This window comes from Rissa tridactyla, chromosome 1 (genome assembly GCF_028500815.1).
Source record: "Rissa tridactyla isolate bRisTri1 chromosome 1, bRisTri1.patW.cur.20221130, whole genome shotgun sequence".
In the NCBI taxonomy this organism is placed as follows: domain Eukaryota; kingdom Metazoa; phylum Chordata; class Aves; order Charadriiformes; family Laridae; genus Rissa; species Rissa tridactyla.
Genome location: NC_071466.1, coordinates 80,316,929 through 80,339,230, shown reverse-complemented (window position 1 = coordinate 80,339,230; position 22,302 = coordinate 80,316,929). Strand labels below are relative to the sequence as shown.

The window sequence follows — 22,302 nt, the reverse complement described above, 5'->3', positions numbered from 1 at the left end:
GATTCCCAAGAATATAGAACCTTATCAAATATCCTTAGCCAGCCTTCTCAACTATATATTCTTCCCAGAGTTGGTTGAAGAAACACTGCAACAAGATGTGTAAACTTTGGAGATAAAAATGACATTATATGTGTGAAACACCAAATAGAAGTGGCATAGTGACACACACACTGGTGTCAGTTACAATGCAAGACATGCTGAATGAAAGGAATTCTGACACAATTCCCAGAGGGGACAATGTACACAATACATAATGGGAACACTACACCTCAATTCAGAAACATGGAGAAGACCTGACAGTGCTAACAGCTTTGACAGCAGAAGATGTAGCTCCACTGTATGGCATCTGACCTTTAAGAAAAAATCTGTCTCCCTAGTTATTAAATGCAAAGAATAAAAGGATTTGTCAGAATGGGGTGACTGAGTCACCATTTCCTTCAGCATGACTAAATCCAGGACAGAACAGGACGCAAATATGTGCATATACTGGGTTTTCATCTTCTTCCTTCCACAGTTGGCAAATTACATTATTACATGGCAAATAAACATTATACCAGAGGAACAGAACATTGAAAAATATTGTAAAAATTTATATACTTTGAAAACAACAAATTGAAATGAGTTTATTTTTTGTGTGACCCCACTAGCAGCTATGTCTTACTCACATAATGGTCTTGTAGACAGTTGGATTCATGGCTATAAAACCAATGAATAAGAGAACTCTTTGTATGACTGAGGAGAATATCTTCATTGTAACCAAAAGGTCCTGAAAAGATATCTAAGGGCAATAAGACAAATTAATAAAATTATATGCATAAGACATCATTTTCCTTTTTTGCCATGAATGTGTAGCAATTTTCAGTTTGTAATTGAGATGTTACATGCATGACTTTCAGATTACATTAGATATTCTAGTGTAAGCCACCTCAAAAAATGGTTTTGTGTAAAAAGTAGTTCAACTATGACATGCATAAGATATTGGAGCAGCTCAAGAAAGGAGAAAGGAACAGAGAACCAAATTGAAAAATGAAACACAGACAAAAAAGGAATCTGAACATTTATTTCTCTGTCCCTTGGCTTGTTCAACGACCTGCATTCTATATATGGCACGTTGTACTTGCAGCTGTTGTTTCATTAAAAAAATGAATAAATATCTTTCATAGAGGAACAGTCTTCTAGCTTGTCACTTTCTTTGTAATAAACATATGAAATTACTTTGGGCACTTAAGTACAGCTTTTAATTACTGAAGCTGCTAAAAGTGATTTATCTACTACTGGCCCAGTGAGGAAAAAAAATGGAGTTACTGGTGAATATATCGACTGACAGTCATGAAAAAGACCATTTTGCCTTCCTTTTTGGTCTGCAAGTGCAAGGCAGTGTTTCATATAAATAGATGTAGAATCTATAGGATATAGCAGTATGGAAATAATCTGAAATTTCTCTAACAGACATAATTTTAGTTTTCACAGAATTTTTCAATTGTTTCCGTTATCAAATACCTAGACACATAAAACAGTTTCTTCCAGAAAAGCTACTGTGATACTGTCATGACATTTAATATGCTTGAATTTTGATCCCATTCTCCAGATCCCCCACTTTACCTACTATAGACTGATCTCAAACTCTACCCATACACTGTCTCCTTTCTCTAAGTTATTTTGTATTCTAACAAACATGCGGATCAAGACAACTGTCCTTTAAAAGGGAATAAAGCTATTGACCACAATCACAACAATTGGCTTAAAAAAACCCAAACATATAGTTTGGGCTGAAATTAAAAACTATTTCAATTGATAAATTTCTGTGTGTTTTTCTATATAAAGGTGGAAAATCACCTAATTAATTGAACTGTATCTACTGTTGCAAAGCAATTATTTTTTTACCCATAAGATTCCGGGAGGAACGTTATGTAAGTGCATGATACTGTTGGAGAAAATGGGTGACATGCTGCGTTTCCAGAACAATGAGATTTACAGCCTCACTGACACTTAATTTGCTCAAACTAGAAACAGCATTGCTATGCAAAGTATTTAATGCACAAAGATACTCTAGAGACAGTCAACAAATGCGAAAGAAATGGAAAAAAGCATCAGTGTACCCATCAGCTACTTACGTAAATGGAATATTAATGAGTTTTTGAATATTCCTGATTTAGAAGACATCCTCATCTTTGTCTACAAGTCCAGGACATATGGCAGAGAAAACCATCTGCACCATTAGTCCTTGTCTGCAGGAATAACTTTTATTAACACTGTAAGCAGACAACATGATGAACAAGAGCTCAACAACTGCTTATAAAGGATATGAGCATGCTGAATGTGATGTCTTAATGAACAAACCTTTAAAGACTGAACTCAAGCTCTACTTTGCATTATTATTATCTTTCTTCATATCTTCCACTTGTTTATGCATGTAGCCTGCCCAATTTGTAGCAATACTCTGACAATACACCTCACTTGCCTCTTTTGTTTTTACACCAAAATATCAGCAGGCCTTCTTATCGTTGTTAAAAGGTTTTCAGTCCATGCCTGTACAAGATATGGCCTATACTGGTATTAGCTTGGGCTGGGGGAAAGAATGTATATTATTCACAACTTTTTATACTCTTATCTCTCTCTGCAATCTCCTTATCGCCTTGTTTTACTTATGTACAGTTGGCATGGGCACCTGACTTTCACACAGGATCAACGAGATCAGGAGATGGTCCTGCTCTGGGCTTAAACCCAGCATGCATGGTATTGGGCTATGATCCTCTCCCTGAGCACTAGCCCAACAGTAATCCTGGAGAATCAGAGGTCGATGAGGGGAAAATTTATGAGTAAACCTTTAATTGTAGGGACAAGCCATTTTAAGGTGCTTTGGGAATTTTGGCTGTGGGTTAAGTGTCTCTGTATACGTAGCCACAGTTTATACAACGCAATACTCAAATACATATATAAGGTTTAAAGCTATGTTTTTGTGTGCAACTATTTTATGATGAGGGTACCTTAGCAATATAGGTGGAGTTTACAGGGTTTGCTATGTATATTTTCAAGGTAGTTCATTTGGGCAGGTTTTGAAACTTTCATCTGTGCTTAAAAACAATGACAAAAGGTTGTAAGGTGAAAGGTGTCATTTATCTTCCAGATTGTACAAAAAATTGTATAAAAAAAGTTATGTAGTAAGGAGAGGGCAGCATGTGTTTATATGTATTTCTCATACGCACAGGATAGTTTGTTGATATAAATAGTTGTGAACTGTGTTCTGTGCCTTTTCTATTACATATTATAGGTAGAAATTGCCTAATTTTTCAAATTTCCATTTGAAATTTATATTCCAATTAGAAAGGAAAGAAGGACCCTGAAAGAAAAGAGAACAAAAACATGATAACTTCTTCACGTCTTGGCTGAGCTTTTGTTTTAAGCAATGACATATATAACTTCTTAAGCTGAATTATTTTACCATCTTTGAATCAATTAATATTTCGTGCACAGTGAAACTTCTTTTACGTGGACAAATTACATATAAAGATGCAAAAATATTGAATAGTCCTTAATTAGGGAAAAGCTAAAAATCATTGTAGCAGACAGCCTACAGTTACTTAGGAGAAGGGGGAATTCAGGGCTAGATTGTGAGAGCGAAATTTAGATGTCTTCACTGTGGGTTTTGAATGAGAGTTAGGTCAAATCAGTGAAGTCAAGGGACCCATTAATCTCTCACTAAAGTAGATGCCTACATTTGAACCAACCAACTGATACACTCAATTCCATTAGCTGCATTGTTTAGAGCTCTGTTGTTTAAAATTGGAGTGTAGACACCTATCTTAGCTGTTAACCTCGACACTGAACACATCTGAATTTTGATTTTTTTTTTATATGAAAAGAATAAAGTACTGAAGATGTAAAGACTCTATGATATTACTGGAGTGAACAGATTCATGTGAACATTATTATTATCCAGGGATAGGATACTGACCATTCTAATGACATCAACTTAAATAACTGATTTGAGCCTTGCAACAACAATCTAAAATAAATGGAAAGAGAATCACTGTATAGCAAAGAAATTCAGTCCTGAGACTTTTTCTTACTCTCTGTCCAGATCATTCTTTTCCCACCAAAATGCAAATATGCAGTCTAGACAGCAAAAGGATTCAGGTATAATAAAGATTCAGATAACCTTCATAAACATTATTTATTTTTAATATTTTATTTAAAAATCATATAGCAATAACTTTCAAAAATTCTCAGAATTGGCCTCTAACATTAGGCCTCCTAGCATTAGGAGTGACTTTTTATTTTCTTTTTGATCATATGTATTATTTTCTAAGAATAATTTCGAGCCTTCTGTTGACTGGTCTACTTAGAGTCCAAATCTTATTTATGGGAAATGTACCAGCCACAGTGATGTGAATAAGTATGTCTGTTTCACAGCTAAAAATGTTCATCAGTGGGTTTTAAGTACTTTAATTCCTAGCTAGAAATATAATCCAATGGATTAGACACCTGAGCTCCTTAGAACATTTTCTGTTTATTCCCTTTAGCTCTAGTGAGTCTCCTTTGCTGCCTCATGGCTCTTGAATTCCTGTTTGTTCAGCTTGGTGTCAGTAGGAAAACAAATTCTGTAAGAAGGATTTTGCCTAGGATACTCTTTGGCTTAATGTTTGGAGCACTCTTCTGAAGTGCAGGAAATGTGATTTCAGTTCCTATGTGGTTGAGCAGAACCAAGAATCAGAGAGAGAAATTGTCTTCATTTTCTGACATCCATCTCAGCTTCCATTGATACCCTAAAGATGACAGAGGTTCATCCAGTGGATTATAGAGGATCGATTAGAAGGATAGAATTCAGTCTACCTAGCAGAGGTAGTTTCCTTTAAATTTTCTTTGTCTTGTCCCAGAAAGGCAATCTGGGAAAAAATACAGAAATTCAATCCTTATAAAACATTCTCTTTGCATGCTAGAGACATCCCTCTCTATCTACCTAGGTTTTGGTGTTTGATTTGGGTTGGTTTGTTTGTTTGTGGGTTTTTTTGTTTGTTTGTTTTTTAAAAGATTATTTTTAACTCCACTTTACGTGAGTATAGAAGTCTCATTATGTCGTTTCACAATCCACATATTATTTATTTTGCTTTGAAAAGATCTCTGACTCAACTATTGCCACCAGGCTCTACCCCAATTGACCCGTACACAGTAGCTTTATTTTCTGCATTAGTACTGCATTACGTTGGCACCGGTATACTGGGTTTGTCTTTGGATTTTGCCTTATGATATTGCAAAAAGAGCAACGTTCTCTGACAATGTAAAATAACACGGCTACACTTATGTAGCTGAAGTATCGCCCATTTGCATCAGCAATTTGGCCAAATCTTTAGCCATTTGTATCAGAAGATTTATTAAGGAATGCAAGGTTATTGCTTCTTTTACTTTATTAGAATGCTAAACTAAAACCCCAATATACTTAATAATTACATTAGTCACAAATTTACCTACAGAGAGTGTTAGTCTGATCCCTTGAATCCATAAAAAATAACTGCTGGCAATATTCAGCAAAATGGTATTTCCTAATAGAAGTATTTCCCACCAGAGTAGTTTCTCAGTGCGACTGTTCATCATTATGTACAGTCAGCTACTCTATTGCCACAATCTTTCACATAAAAGGAAATGTATGGTTCTCTCCCTCAGAGACAACACTGCACATCAACAAAGTCTTTATGCCTTCCATAAATTCTTTATGAACATGTGAAGAATTGCTAAGGATTTCTATTTTATTAAAAAATACTAGGAAATTTCTTACATAAAATCATATGAAATATATCCATTGAAATAAGTCAGCATTTAAACTTTAAACTCCCCTTAAACTTGAAGTGTATGTATATTCAGTTGTAGAGAAAATGTTTCTTCTTCCTTAAAACAAAGACATTAAGAGCTATGAAGAAGGAATGTTCAACGCATTTATATTCCATTTTTATTGCACAAAATTGTTGAACTTTCAAGTGTGGCCTTAGAGTTTGATTTCTCCATGTTTATTATTCTGCAGAGCTTTTGGACAATGTACCTACTCACAACAGTTTTGAATATTTTACTTCCGTGATTAATTGAGGAGAAGAAATGACACCATATATTAAGATGATCAAATACTTCATTTTGAAACTGAAAATTGGCTCTTTCAGTCTAAAGGACTTTCCGTGCTGCGGCAGGAAAGAATTGCAGGGTTAGAGTAACATCTAAAACTGATATTGCTTTTTTTTTTTTTGCACTTCACATAAACAGTGAAACACTCCTTTTGAGTGTTCTAGTGCATAAAATGCTTTCCTAATTTTATTAAAATAATCTGAGTGTCTAAGTCAAATAAATTTTGTGCATTTTGTGTAAACATTATGGGTAAAATCCTGACCTAACAGAAAACAGTAACAAAATGTTTTCCTGAATTAAATAAAGCCTACTTAAAATCTGTTGAAGTTTACTATTACCATCGCTATTGCCGTTGCTGTTGCTATGACTATTGCTCTTACTGCCAATGGTATCAGTATTATTTGCTATGCAATATTTTGGTGCTAGGTACATGGATTTACATTGCTAATATCTGAAAATTAAGTCTGATTTCTTATAGATGCAAGATTCATGCATGATACCTTCTAGCTATAGGCAGGAATACATGTTGCTATTTCTCACAGACAATAAATATCACGAAGCTCTACTGATTTTCAAGGATTATGCCTTGCTGTAAATGCTATTTTCACATATATTTTTATAAAATTTGCAAGTTCAATTCTGTCCTTTGTGATTGCCTATGAACTTGATAAACAATTCTGTATGCATTTATTTCCCTAATAATCCTGTGAGAGATTCATCCTTTATATAATTTATTTTCCAAAGACCGAAAATACTATTTTCTTCTGCTTTGTGTTTGTATCCTTCTATTTAAGCCTTTGACCCACAATATTCTTAGGGATGACTGCCAATACCATGTTTTATAGCTGTGACAGTACTGATTTAGGGATCTTTTGAAAAAATGGAGAGCAACTGATTTTTCCCTCTTCAATTTCACTAACAAGGGATTGATGTAGGTTTTTGGCTTTGGCTTTGATTGGGGTGGGTTTTTTTGTTTTGTTTTGTTTTAGTTTCGGTTTTGGTTTGTTTTTTTTTTTTTTCGTTTTGTTTTGGTTTTTTTGTAATCCTGGTATGTAGGCTGAATATATGCCATGAAATATGAGTAACCTTTGGTGGTGTCAGGGGAGATATTTGTGCTTCCTTTAGGCGGCACACGCCCTTAGGATTAATCATGTTTTCTTTCTGTGGGTCTCACAAGAACGATATCTGTCCCTGCTAAAGAATGCACCAACACAGAGCAGTAGACAGTCTCTCTCCTGAAATCTTACTTTAGACAGGCGGTCACAGGCTAATGAAAGGAAGAAAACAGAGGCACATAAAGAATATGGTGGTGGGAGAAGTAATGGATGATAATTTATTTGAAGAGAAGGCATTCTTAGGACGATAATATAGTGCAAATAAATAGAAAATAGGCAGAGATGAACAATGATAAGACGAGGTGAATATGCTGAAGAAAGGATAGTTAAGAAAAACGAAAATGGGGTAGAAGATTTAGAATAATGAAGACAAAGAAATGTCATTCAAGAACTGATAATTATTTACATGCCCAAATTTGGCTTCTACATAGCTGCTTCTAGTAGTCTGATTTCCTTGCTGGCTTGTCTCTGCTGTCTTGTACCAAGCATAAGACTGAGGAGAAATGAGCCATTTAATGTCTTTACATCTGGGGACAGCTTCCTCTAGTAGCTTGCGTCAAGAGAATGTCAAATGGGAGGAGAGTCTCCAGGCAGTGCAGCCTTTGGTTTGGTTGCTTGGACTCTTACCAGTTTCAGATGGTTCTTGTCTGCATCCTTTTTGTGTCTGCTTTGCTTTATTTGTTAACCTACACAATGATTATCATTCCTAAATAGCATAGGAATATAATGAAATAGTATAACAGGGAAAAGTGACCTAGCTACCATATGTTACCAAAACAACAACAACAAAAAAAGGATTTTTTTCTGTTTTGATTCAAATGGTTTATCAATTTATTTTCAATGTTATAATAAATCTTTGCTATGTAGTTGTTTCCAAAATATTGCTTCCAGTAAAACTGACTCAGTGCTTCTTGCACATAACAGTACTTGAAAAAGTAACAAAGAACAAGGAGATACTGTTCTGAAAACACACTACAAAAAACAAAACAAAACTAAACAAACCCCAAGAGGTAAAGAAAGATAAATCAGATGACAAAGAAGGCAAAGGGAGGATACCATTTGTTATCTGTACTTATAACAGTAAGAGCTGGGTTTTTTTCACTTATGAATGATTTAAACACATTTCCGTTTTTCTCATTTTGTAATTTTTCTTCTCTGTTGAAAAGATACTTTGTTTCTTTTTAGAGTTACAAGTAATTCAAGTTTGACAAGAAGTCCATAGTAAAAGAGGCTGAAAGACTGCTGTTTCCTTCATTTGCATACATTTATTCAGACAAATATTCACAAATTCTGTATTCTACAGAACTGAAACTGGAAAGAAAGCCATAAAGGAAATACAGTTTATTTTATGCAATGAAACATGTAAAAGTTTGATCTGAAGAACTGATTTGCTGACCAAAATCTCTCTCACTAGCAGGTCTGATAGTATTGTTTTCATATTCACTTATAACTCAATTGTCATCTGTATGAAAATGGTTCCTATCAAAGAATAAAAATAAGACAAATAAGTTACATCAAACTGATCACATATTACTTTAATCTCTTCCCATAACAAAATGGTGTCATTCCATCAATTGCAGTTTTTCATAACCTACTATCAAACAGCATACTGAATTTTATCCTTAATTTCATAGGGATCTTTTAATTAATCCTTTCCTATCAGAACAGTATTGAGGGAACTGATTTGATCTCTTGCTGTTCTTATGTCTGTTGAAAAAATTACAGTAATCTTTCATTTTATGGGAATAATAAAAATGGAAATGATGCTTTCATTTGTAATCTGCAATGAATATTTTATTATAAGTTAGGATTTTGCTTCAGTGTTTGGGTATTCAGCCACTGTAACATCCATTGATAATACTTAACTGTCAGAAGGATTGATTTTCCAAAGCAGTTTGGTGCTGTTTCTGGAAATTTGGAAGAGTTATTGAACAATAAAAGACAAAGCCTATAGTTTATAGGAGGCTTTTAAGTCTCCTATGAAAAAGATGTTTTAGAAAGATATTGTAAGAATAAAACAATACCTCTTCCACTACATATTGTTTTTTTAAAAGTCATGCCTATTTTACATTTATTTAATCATTGAAATAATCTAGATTTGCTTAACAGCTTCACTGTGAAAGCCACAGTACTAACATGAATCAGAAGGCATTGGTATCACTTTCTTTTCTGTGAAGAGTAGGTGAAACATAGAAATAAACTGATTATGAGTCCTTACAAGGGATTAGGTAGCAAATACAATTGGAATTGAAATAAGCATTTTTACCACAGAAAATAAGTTGAGCAAGAACAAAATGACTTCTGAGCTTAAAGACCACTAATAGTGGAAATGGAATAGACATCCAAATATGTCATTATTGTTAAGCCTATATATTATTCTTCTGTAGTGTCAGTTTAGACTTGAACTAGAAATGTGGCTGATAATGAGGTCTGTACGTAGTACAAATATTTGTCTAGCCTTGAGCACAGCAGATTTATTGGTAATCTCACAAAATCATCTTTTTCTTGCAGTAAAATTTATTTCTGGGTTTAAAAGGCATGAACGATTTTTTTGATAAGTTTATATTCTCATCTTCATAAGTGAGACAGCTTGTGTTGATTTGAGAAGAGTATAGCTGTAGTGAAGGAAAAAAACAAGAACCCACAACTGGAAAGGAACAGTCCCACTCCCATCTCAGTGTAAATGTGTCTGCAGAGGGAGCTATATAGAAACAGATACTGAAGACACTGGAATTCCTTGATACCTGGTCATGATGATAAGAAAATTGTATCTTTTTATAGCACTGATTATACTGCATGTCACTCTGCCACTGAGTTCTCTTGGGTAATAGGACAAGAATATGAAAGGGTAGATCACTCAAAACATATTGAAATCAACTACAAATGCCTATCCTTTGGCTGCACTGTCCAGTGCAAGATTATGTGAGAGCTCTGACGATCCTGTATAAAACCTGTCTCATAAATTCTGCATCTATAACTGTGTAGATGCTCATATAGCATTCATGCGTATGTAGCTGCTGTAGAATTTAGCTGTGTTTTACTTAACCATACATTTCAGAAATCCCGAGAGTTCGGTAGTAATCCCTTACTATTAACTGTTGTACAGAAGGACTCAAAAAAAAGCTCATAACTCTTAGCCTTCGTAAAAAATGGGCAGAGTTGCCGTTAGGCAGTTTCCATTGACTGACTAAAAGAAGAACCCAGATGATAAGATTTAGCAAGGTCCTTAACTTTGATAGAATTAGATGAAGAGGAATCCTACTCTTGACAGCTTCCCTGAAGTCTCTAAGTTTGTTTAAGGTTGTAATGCCTTAATATCTTCGGTTGAACTTAGGTAGACATGTCATTCTCATTACTACCTCAGTGAGTATTTTGAGACCCACTGGAGTGCAGAGAATTCAGCTCTGTATCGTCTTTGCTCTCTGCAGTGTATCTGTTCAGACTATATGGGCAAGCAAAGTCTCATAAGCAGGGCAGGATGGTAAAAATCTGAAAGGAAGGCAACAATCTAAGACATAACATTTCCAATTTGAATTTCAATTGTTATGTTAAAAAATATTTGAATTAAAAGAAAAAGGGCTTCCGAAAATGACTGCGAACATATCGAAAATGTGTTGACAGTTTGAACTGACTCATGTTTTTCAGTATTAAAGGCAAAAAATGACTTTTCCAGTCCTAATGGGGCTTCAAACTGACATTGACATTTTAATGTATAAAATTTAGCTTATTTTCACTCCTATGTCTACTGTCGACGGCTGAACAGACATTTAATATATTTAACGTTCTACATAACACCACAGAACAGAGTCTGTTAAGGCTCTATTTTAAAAGACTACTGTTGTGCTAATTGTATTGTAACTCTATAAACAGATAACACCTTTAGTCCCTGCGCATAGTTCAGATTACTGATTATTATTAAATTTTTTATTCAGAGTTTTAAATGAAACACTCATTGATTTTAAGGAAGTTTATCATGAATGAAAACTGCTGCATCTGTTATTATGTTTTTTTAATCCAAATCTTCTTGAGCCAATGGGCATCTTCCTATGGACTTGCATGGATTTGGGATTTATGCTGTTGAAAAGGAAGACTGCCCTTTCAGGTAAGCCTGAGAGAATGGGGCTCACTTCCAAAGATTTGCAGACTTCATGCCTGTGCTTGGATTTATTGTCAAAAGAATATAAGCACCCAACATTCAGTTTTGTTGTGTATTACACAAATCATAGAATCATAAAATAGTTGAAGTGACCTTAAAAATCATCTAGTTCCAACCCCTCTGCCATGGGCAGAGACACCTCCCACTAGACCAGGTTACTCAAAGCCCCATCCAGCCTGGCCTTGAATGTCTCTAGAGATGGGGCCTCCACCACCTCTCTGGGCAACCTGTTCCAGTGTCTCACCACCCTCATAGTGAAAAATTTCTTCCTGATATCTAATCTAAATCTACCCTCTGCCAGCTTGAAGCCATTACCCCTCATCCTCAAACTGTCTCAATGCCCTTTCTGTTATAGATGATTACACTTTCTCTCACCAGTTGTTCAATTTACCTATCTAAAGTCTAGGGATACAATTTAAAGCAGGCAAGTACTGATGTTAACAGCTAACTGATATTTTTGAAACTCTTATTCAGATACTGCCTAATCCTTTAAGAAGTAAGATCTCTTTAGGTTCTCAATCTAAAGTTATTCACAAAAAGACTTTCTTAGATCTTCTTAGTAGTATTTAGAAACATTTTCTCCATATTTCCCTCTTACATTCCCTTTTCTCAACTCTTTCTTTAAGGAGTCTTAAAAGACAGTGAGGATAGCGGCATAAACAAGTATTTTACTTCATTAATTTAGTCTGCTTATTGCTGAATGTATTATTATTGAAATAACATGCTTTTTTTTTTTTTAATAACAGCTATCAAGCTGGCTTCATGGTGACCATATAATAGTAAAGAAATATTCTTAAAATAGCTATGGTCTGATTCTCATGTCTACCACAGTACATTATAGTGTCAGAACTATCTAAACATGGCTTTGAAAGCTGAGTAAAACACACAGACACAGAACATTGTGCAGCCTGCTCTAGGTGACCCTGCTCTGGCAGGGGGGTTGGACTAGATGATCTCCAGAAGTCCCTTCCAACCCTATGATTCTATAATTCTATGATTCTATGATATGGAACCTATTTTGAGATGTGAAAAGAAATTAAAATATTTAAACATAAGAACTGAAATTATTCAAAGCCCTCAGTTACACATAAACACATAACCTACAGTATTCCAATCTGTCATAAATGCTGTCATTTCAAAGCAGTAACATGAAAGTCTTTAGCTGATGATCATGAATACGTCTATATCTGATCATATGCTAGAAAGATCCAAAACTGCTCTTCATGAGTGTATAACTTGACCATAAATCAGAAATTATCTTTTGCTTTGGACTGTTATGCCGTTCAACTTCTGTATTATTTGTTTTGTTGAAAGAATCAAAATTTTTTATAAGGTATCAAAAAGAATATGAAGACAAAATAAAATGCAAAAATATAGAGGTGAGTGGGAAAGAAAATCAAGAGCAGAATTCAATATACCATAAATATTTCTTGTTATCTTGTTTCCTGATTTGCAGATAGCCACGTTGGGAAGTTCTGGTCTGTCAAAAGTAAAAGTTTTCATTAAAATCCATTTATTTAGAATACAATTCACTAGCAAATCAAGGACAGAATGACTGTTTGGGAGACAGTCATTCAACAGCGCAGCTAAAACACGCATACCAAGGTATCATTTTTCTTGGAGATGGAAGAAGTGGGAAAATTACATAAGAGAGCCAGTTTTAAATCCCTGCTTAGCCTAATTTGGAGAAGGGAGAAAAACTTGGGACTACCCGTTCCCAGGTACCCCTAACTATCGGTCCTAACATAAAATGACATGAAAGAAAATCTGTGTGAATTGACTAAATTGTATTCAAAAGTTTCTAGAGAAACACCCGAAGCAGCAATGGTCATTCTCGCTTGAGGTGAAAACTGTTTCTCGTCTTCCCTAATAGCAGTAGGCAGCATTGTTTGCAATTAAGTGTTATAAGGACAGAGGGAAAAGCTCTCCCTAATATTTTTTCTTCCTTTGTCACTGTAGACAATTGGTAAAGTACATATTTTTGAATTGTCATCCAGTTCTTACTAATCGCCAGCCTATCATGGTAATAACTATAAGGAAACGGAGAGAGATAAGCAAAAGACACATGAAAGAACACTAAAAGCTGTCCAATGACAGTACCTATTACCTCAAAGCTCAGTATGTATATTCCAACTGTTCTTTGCTTCTGCATTGTTTTGAGAGCAACAACAAGGACTAAAATGAAATCATAATAGTTAATATTATGAATTATGTGTACTAGGTGATGTTTTACTACTACTATGGATAAAAGGAAGTTCCCACAGTTCTCCCCTTTGTCCATAACTCCTTGTTCTGAAAGCTTAATAATTTATTGCTTTTTCACATACATATGTAGTAATTTTATGAGGTTTTTTTCTTTGGAATTTAGAAGGATATAGTCCTTATCTGTAATGGGATCTGTACAAATCCCTCAATGTGTTGTCAACAATATTTCTGCATGATTTCTTTATGCTATGATTTCTCTATGCTATGATTTCTCTGTCTCACAGTTTTCTTCCAAATTGTTGCTTTTAAATTAACCTTTCCCCTTGATTCTCCTCTGTCTAGGGCTGAGCATAACTTCTTCCTTCATGCTATTGCAACTTAATAATATCACAAATGTCTTTATATCAAATGTAAAATACATCTTATATGAGATAATAAAATACATATAGTTCTAACTATATTCTAATTATATAATGATAACATCATTATATCATGATTCCAATATTTCTTTGGAATGCTCATTTAATACTAACTTATGCTTTTTTTATAAAGTTTCAAGTTTGGGTCATTTTCTTAGCAATGTTTTTCATTCTTTAAGTCCGGTGATCTCATTGACTTACCTGTGAAACTTTTTATACTAGTGAAGTTTACTGTGAAAGGGTTGTTGTGTGATGGTACTTCTCCTGAAGTCAAAGAAGATTTGGTTACTGCTAGAGGAGCCATGCTTCTTATGTCTGCCTTTCAGTTTGGCAAACAGGCTGCCGTTTGGGGGAGTTGTTCCTCCTGTAATATAGATGTGATTGCTACTGGAGAAGACAGTTTCACATCAGTTAGCTTTAGACTAATCAGGGAAATAAGTAATAGAAAAACCTCTTCTCTAGTGGAAAGTGCATCACAGTCTGCTATTTTTAGATAAAGCCTAGTTTGCTGGCAGATGGTAAACATTAAATTTGCGGCTACTGGATTTTGCATTTTGGAAATGGTTCTTACAGGATATGCAGTCTGGTTTTTCAAACAGTTAAGAATGTGAGCGGGTCCATTGATTTCAGAAGACCTAATCATGTGTGCAAAGCTATCCTTGTCCATAAGTATTTGTAAGACTGGGATTTAAGCAAGTTTTCTGCCTTAAAAAAAAATAAAATAAAACCAAACAAACAACCCCCCCCAAAAAAACAACAAACGAAAACAAAAACATATTATCATCGCTGTGTGAGGCTAGAAAGGTTAGGGTAATTCTCCATTTCAGCATTTTATTTTGCTTCACACAGAAGGCCTATTAAGTCACCAGTGAATCTGTTGTTTGTTTTGGGCTGTTTTAATTTCATTTCTGTGCATTCTCATGGCAATGTCCTTTTTACAAACATTGTGAGGCATTTAATAAGTAGACAAATGTACATAAGTTCCACAATGAATTGCTCAGCTTAAAAGATACAATAGATTTGTCTGTGCTGTTGTCTTAAAATTAAATAACCAGACACTGAAAATGCTGGCTACAAATTCATTCATTTTTCTCTGTTGTTCATTCCATGACATTTCTCTGCATCCTTTGGTTCCTTGTAACAGATTAGTAAAAATCCAATTTAAGATGCAGATTTGAAACATATTTTTTCAGTGATTTACACCTGTGGTCCAACCAGTTACTGTCTTTGTAATTGTGTCTTATATTTAAATGTAATAATTATTTTTACTTTTTCATTTGTCTTTCTCAAATCATCTTTTAGGAAAGGGCTGATTTCTGTGTAAAATCTTTTTATATTTTTTGTTTACTTCAGTGACAGGAAGAACATATAAATGTGACTCTTCATGGTACAGCAACAATACAATTATGTTTTCTTATATTCATGGCACAGTACTAACACAGTTAGATTCTTACATTTTCTATATTATTAATAATTAATAATTTTTAAGGAATATGGGATTCTATACCAGGCATAAAGTAAAACCCTGAATTCCTCCCCTTGCCCTCAGTCTTCCTGAATTATGTTACAAACTTAGTCGATTAATTTTTCTCTTTATTTCCCAGAACATTGACTAGATTTATATAAAAAATTGACTCACCATTAGAAGACAATAATCCTCAACTACAGTTGTAGTAAGTAACACAAAATCCCTACAAAAGACACCAGAAAAACTGGGTTAGCTGTAGCATGCATTCAGAGGAAATCATAGGCAAAGCTAATATCCACTTTGTAATGCAACTTAACACTTTTCATTTTAAATAGAATTACTGGTTTATGTTGCTGTAATGAAAAGGCAACATTTCTCAGAGATTCTGAGGAAGCACAATTTCTTATAGAACTGTTGATTTAATGTCATGGCAGAAAGCAGCTGGACTGCCATCCTAAACAAACTGTGCAGGACAAGACGAAGGGACAAATTGTTCCCTGATTGTTGTATAGGTGATCAGAAGTTACCACATGAAGATCACTCTGTTATCACACAGTAGCAGCAATATACATTCACAACATTGTGATCACCTGCCTCTGTTTGGGATGTGCAATTCAGGAAGCTGAACTGAATACATTCCAATGCCTGGCCTCTAGTATAATTAATGATATAAGGGAAGGAAAATTTGGACAGAAAAAAACCACAGCTACAAAATAAATGAATTGCATATTAATAGAAAAATTACATGGAAATAAGAATTGCTCCTTCCTTGTAAGAAAAGGAGCTTCCACCAATCTACAAAACTGAAATATTTAATCAAATCAAAGGGTCAAATCTGACGAGTGGTTTCTTCTGCTTAGTGCTGCTAGTCTATTTCTCGCTCTATAAGGGCGTTACATTCCCCAGTAACTGCTACAAGTAGGTTCATAGTTAGCTACACCATTCACTCGTTGTACATAGGAACTTATATGTCATTTTTAACAGGTATGCAGAAATTTAAAATGAGTCATCTCTTGGTCCTAGATTAGAATATAACCTTCAATTCCTTTCTTTATGGGCAGACTGAAAGATAATATGTGTCCCTTGAAATTGTAATAATATAGTCACACAACATCTTCAAAGTTGTCTTTCAGTAGGCAAATGTATGTTTTGTGAAATAAAATACTTCCTCACTTAAATTTTAAACTACCAAACCTACTTCTTAGTGGCATTGTATGTATGCACTAACCATTAGATTAAAGTATCATCATTACTTCCTCTTTTTTTTAAAAAAAACCTGCATGATTAATATCTCATTTGAATTTGTCTCACTTTAGCATATAGACTTTTTGTTATTGTTGTTTTTATGACTTTTCCTTGCTAAATAAGTGAGATTTTGTGATTAGAAGGGTATTTTTACATTGCAATTAGTCATTTCTCTATCTTCTTTTTGCAAAACCTCAGCAGACTGGGGCTCCAAAGTCTAAAGAATAGGATTACTTTCTTTAAATGCGCATACTTAAAACATAGTTGATATTTATTACCATTGACTTTAAAGGGAGACCTAGAGGACTAACTCAGCTGTCTACACTGGCAACATTTGAAAGTAGAAGAGATGGATCCTATTGTTTTTTTCTCTATCATTTTCCTGAGTTGCTTTTGGCGTATCCCTCATTAGCACTGATAATATTTTAAAATAAAAACCTCAGAATGGATTGCAGTGTTCTTAGTAGGGATGAAGTCATCCCCCTTTTCTTACAAACTGCTTCCTCCTTATGTTTCCAAAGATAGCATCAGTCTATCACACTGGAGTCTTCTCTTCAGTTGCTCTAAAAAAACTCCCAAACCCCTAGGGCTTTTTTAGTCATTGATTTGAAGGGTACTGGCCATTGCTTCTCTCACATTCACATGCATTCTGTAGCTATGGCTTCCATTCCTTGTTCCTGTATAAATCTGTGCTTCACTTTGGATAAAGAATTTTTGTTTGAAGAAAAAGAACAGAATACTAAATGGATTTGTATCATACTGCCTGGGTGTTTTATCCTCATTGGATCAGTCCTCTGTAAGATTTATTATCAGTGATTTTCTGTTTACTTTCAGATCATTAATGAAAACATTCACGTTACAGCATGCTGAGCTTAGAACTGGGAAACATGTACTTCTTTATTCTATTTTTAATTCTAAAAGTGGTTTTCTCTGTGTCTTGGGCTTTCAGTTTCTCTGTTCCAGTTTCTTCATTCGTAAAATAAGGATAATTCTACTTTCTAACTCTCAAAGGCATGCTACCGTGACTTGGCACCAAAAAAACCCCACCAAAAGCAAAAGAAAAAAATCACCAACCTTTCAAAAGAGAGAAGAGGTGAAGAGAAGGCAGGTGGGAGTGAGATAAAACTAATCCTACCACAGAAATTACTATGTAGGCCTATACTCATCAGAGGGTAGTTACGGTGTGGCTAGAGAGTGCTCATACATGTTTGTATGTCTCTCCCATAGCCACCTTTTCCATTAGACTGTTTTCCAGAATAGCAAAGCAGTAGGGATTTGTGCACTTATTCTATTTATTGCAATATTAATTGTCCGTGTGATACCAGAAGAAACATTGACATCGACTTGTGGTAATTTCAGATAAAATGCCTCGGTACTAAACTGTCAAAAAAGATCTGTTTTTTTAACCTCAATTCACACCATTTATTTCACTTGATTTGAGAAGAGTCTTAGGTTCTTCAAAATTCTGTGTAAACAGGATTTTTTAAAAAATACCAATTACCATAGAATCACAGCAGAGAATCATAAAATAGTTTGGGTTGGAGGGGACCTTTAAAGGTCATCTAGCCCAACCTTCCCTGCAATAAGCAGGTACATCTTTAACTAGATCAGGTTGCTCAGAGCCCTGTCCAACTTGAAGTGGGGGGTTGGGAACTGAGGGTGTTGGGAGCTGGGAGTTATGAAGTGAAGGAGCTGGGAAACTGGAAATACAAGGGAACCTGACACTTTCAGATTTTAATCTCTCTGTGTAGCTGAAAATTTCTGCCAAATGGAATGGGTATAATCTAATGTTTAAGACCCTGGAAGCAATGTCAGCCTATGAAACTTAAAATACTTGTATACATCAATCTTCTCACTGGAAAGGAAATTATGTATATTTAGATTTATGTTTTTGTTTTTAACATGTGTGTATATTAAATATTTCATATTAAGCAAACTTATTAAAAATACACGGAGCTTATGTCCAGGAGGTTGCATATTTTCTTATTCTAATTTTCATTCTCAGACACTGTGCTCTGGTATTAGACAACACAGATAAATATATCCATGCACTGATACGCCTCTGCAGCTCTGTTTCAGGGGGCTACTAATGAGATGAAAAATCTTGGATAAAAATAGGGAAAAAAGAAAAACTGTGAATGGGCTCAATGACCCACTTACAAAAATATTTGGTGACCTGCCATGAAATAGTTAGAGAATGAAGAAAGCACCATAAAAATTCTGCATCCTGTTAGGAACTCTGATATCTTCAATAAGAATAGTGGTACAAAGACTGGTTGTCGCAAACAGACAAATAGTGCTTGTGAGTCATCGCTTTCATCCCAAAGTAGCATGCAAGCAAAATTATCTCTTTACATAATGCAACAAATTCAACCAATGATGACAAACAACTCACCAAGTCACATAAAAGAATTCTCATAATATGCAGGCTGCTTTAAAAGTTCCACTAATTGTTAGGCAAATTCCAATTAGCACTAGCTGTTTTACCACTACTCGTGTGTTCTGTATACATCTGCAATGCAAAAGCAAAACCCTCTCTGTCTTACAGGTGTGAGGGTTCCATATGTATTCAGCAAGTTCATTTTCTTTGGAATATTCTATAGTAAGCAGTGCTGGAAAATTTACCACAAGAGATTTTTTATATGTTTGTAGAGATGTTTGTTTGGCAGCCCTGCCTTTTAGTTACTTGTGCTTGATTAGATGCTCAACTCAGACACTATCTCCATGGACCTTGGAGATGCCTGACTCCATAGTTAGGGTCTATTCTACAAAAATAAAATATTTAATTGAGTACTGCAGTCTATGGAGAAAGATAGGTAGCTCTGAAGACGTTAGGAAAGATTGACTTTTTCTAATGTAGGTTTCTCCTAAGTTAAGACAAAGCAATCATTCTACTGAAAGGAGACACCAGTGGGAGCCTTCCCCTTAGGAACCAGTCTGACTTGCATTCAGGAGCAGGCAGTGTATAGAAATAGATATTTCTTATCTAATTTTCTTGTAGTATTCACCCAAGATGTAGGAAACCTATTTTGTAGACTTACTCATCCCCAAAGGAGATATTCCAAGTAATGATCTAATCTTTCTGGTAAACTGGGTAACTATTCAGACGGGCTAGAAAAATCATGGGCCATAAGATGAAGAGGCAAAAGGAATCTGTGTGCATGAATGATGAAAACATTTAGAGACGGGAATATGGTGGGATCTGAGTAAATTCTTTTTTTTTTTTTTATTTCATATGTATTAGTATTTAAATTCCCATGGGAAAAAAACAAGTAACAAAACCAAAACAAGGCAACCACAGTCCAAAGAGTAGGTTCTGCAGCCTTCTCCCAGTTTAGCAGTTTGTTTTTCTTACATTCCTTTTCTAGAAATAAAGACCACTCAAAGGGTTGAAGTGTTTGACAAAAGACAGAATTTTTTTTAAATTGTTACTTAATGAACACTAACTAAACACACACACACGTATATATATATAAAAATTCCACTAGAGATCAATATGTACAGAAAACGTGCAAAGGGCAAAAAAGTACTGTTCAAATTAAAATCAAGAAAGGGTATTAAAATTTCTGCATAATAACTGTAAGAGGTTATGCAGTTCTGCAAACACATATTTGAAATAATGTATTATTCTTTTTTTTTTTTAATTTTATGATGTCCGTTTTTGGATGAGACTTAGAGAAACAGTATTTCTTTACAATTCTGGCATGATGTAAGTTGGAAAATACAACTTAATATAATCCTCTGGGTTTTTCAAGAAAGACACTTTGCATCATATTTACATCCAAGTAAAACTAGAGCAGTAAGTCAAGCTAGGAATGTTGAATGCCACAGCTTTGCTGTGTTGCCTCTTTGTGCCAGCAATGCAGTGAATGGGCACAATAACGCATTTACAAAATTAGCTGGTGAAACGCTTTGAATGTAAAATAAAGACCATAAAATCCTGCTAGAATTGTAGGTATCTTCAGCATGTCACAATATATAAAGCAATGGTAACAAAAAAGGGCAAAGAAGGGTAAAGAAAATAGTAGAATAAAGAATAAGTAATTTTCATCTGTGATTGCTTTGTTTGTTCATGTATATTGGTCACATGAAGTAGCCATCTGTTCTGTATCTAGGCAACACAAAATTGTTCCATTTTAGTAGTAAAGTATGAGAGTAAATAATAATTTTAATAGGCACATACTGCAAAAGAAATGAATGACTGGTTTACCCTTCTGTTAAGGCTAAAGAGAAACAAAAAATATATTTTTGAATAAAAGGTCAAAATCAATTAAATATATTAAAAACTTTCAACATATTACAAGCATAAATATGAAAATGCCCTTTAATTTTGTCTCATGTAACATAACATGAAGAGACTTTTCTACAGTTACCCTCACTTTTGCTTCTCTTCACTGGGAAGAATAATTTCATTCCTATTAATGCTGTATATAGACAGATGAGAAATAGCTATTTCTGGGGATCCAAATACGAAAACAAATTCACAACTTTTTTTTTCCCCCATATTATTTAATACTTAACACTTTATTGTTAGTATTCTTTATAAACAGGATAGAGTGGAGGGGAAAAAAAAATGTTCTGTCTAGTCATTCCTGGATATTATTCCTTCTGCTGAGCAATAATTTACGGACAGATAACATGCAATGAAAGTGCTTTTAGTGTGGTTTATAGTAACTTCTTTTGTTAAATTTCAGTGGACTGCAAGTCTCTTAGTTTTAGGATTATGTTCTTGAATACGTGAGAGTAGAGAGAAATATGAAGTGTGAAGATTATTTAATTTTGTCCAAGCACTTTTCTTCTCTTTTCTTCAAGCTTATGAATTCCTGGAATCAAAGGATAGCATCAACTGATCATCTCTGGCTTTCTGCAGAAACCAGCACAAAGATCTTAGCCAAAACTGCAAAATGTGAACTCCTAGTCTTCAGAACTGGTTTCTAAAGAAACTATTATTTCTGCTACATTCTTTATTTGAAAATAACAAATAGAAAATCATTTTTGTAATCCTATTTTGAAATACCCAAACATGAATACTGAACAGTTTCTACCCCTTTTTTTTGTCTCCAAAATAACATCTGTTACATAACCAGAAGGATACAGGATGGAAACAACAAAGTCCATGTACTCAACATTTACATTGCATAAAATAACATGTACATTTTTAAGTCCAGAAGCAGTTTCAGCTTTTCTGTATATTTAATACCCTTTTTAGGACTTTCTCTCTTAATCTTCTACTCTTTAACAATCTGAAGGAATGGTTCCAGGAAATAAATTTGTTTTTATAACCAAATTTGATCAAAGCTTTTCAGGCTTCTCAGATACATTTTCAGCTATGGAGAATCATTTCAGAAGATCTGACTATCTCACCTGAGTAACCAACCTAAAGTCTGGCAATGATCATACCACCCTTTATAAAATACTTCTTTTCTTTTGCTGCAAATATAGATTTCTTTTTTTATCATTTATGCCTGGTACTGATGGGTCATAATTACCATATCCTCACAACTTTAGTAAAGCCTTTGAAACCATTTCCCACAGCATTCTTCTGGAGAAATTGGCTGCTCATGGCCTGGACAGGTGAACTCT

General features: G+C 34.5%; 1 protein-coding gene across 4 annotated transcripts in view; it reads left to right on the top strand.

Annotated features, from left to right (window-relative positions):
• Nucleotides 1-22,302, top strand: part of NLGN4X (neuroligin 4 X-linked) — a 189,659-nt gene that overhangs the window by 134,631 nt on the left and 32,726 nt on the right. The gene's annotated exons all lie outside the window — the stretch shown is intronic.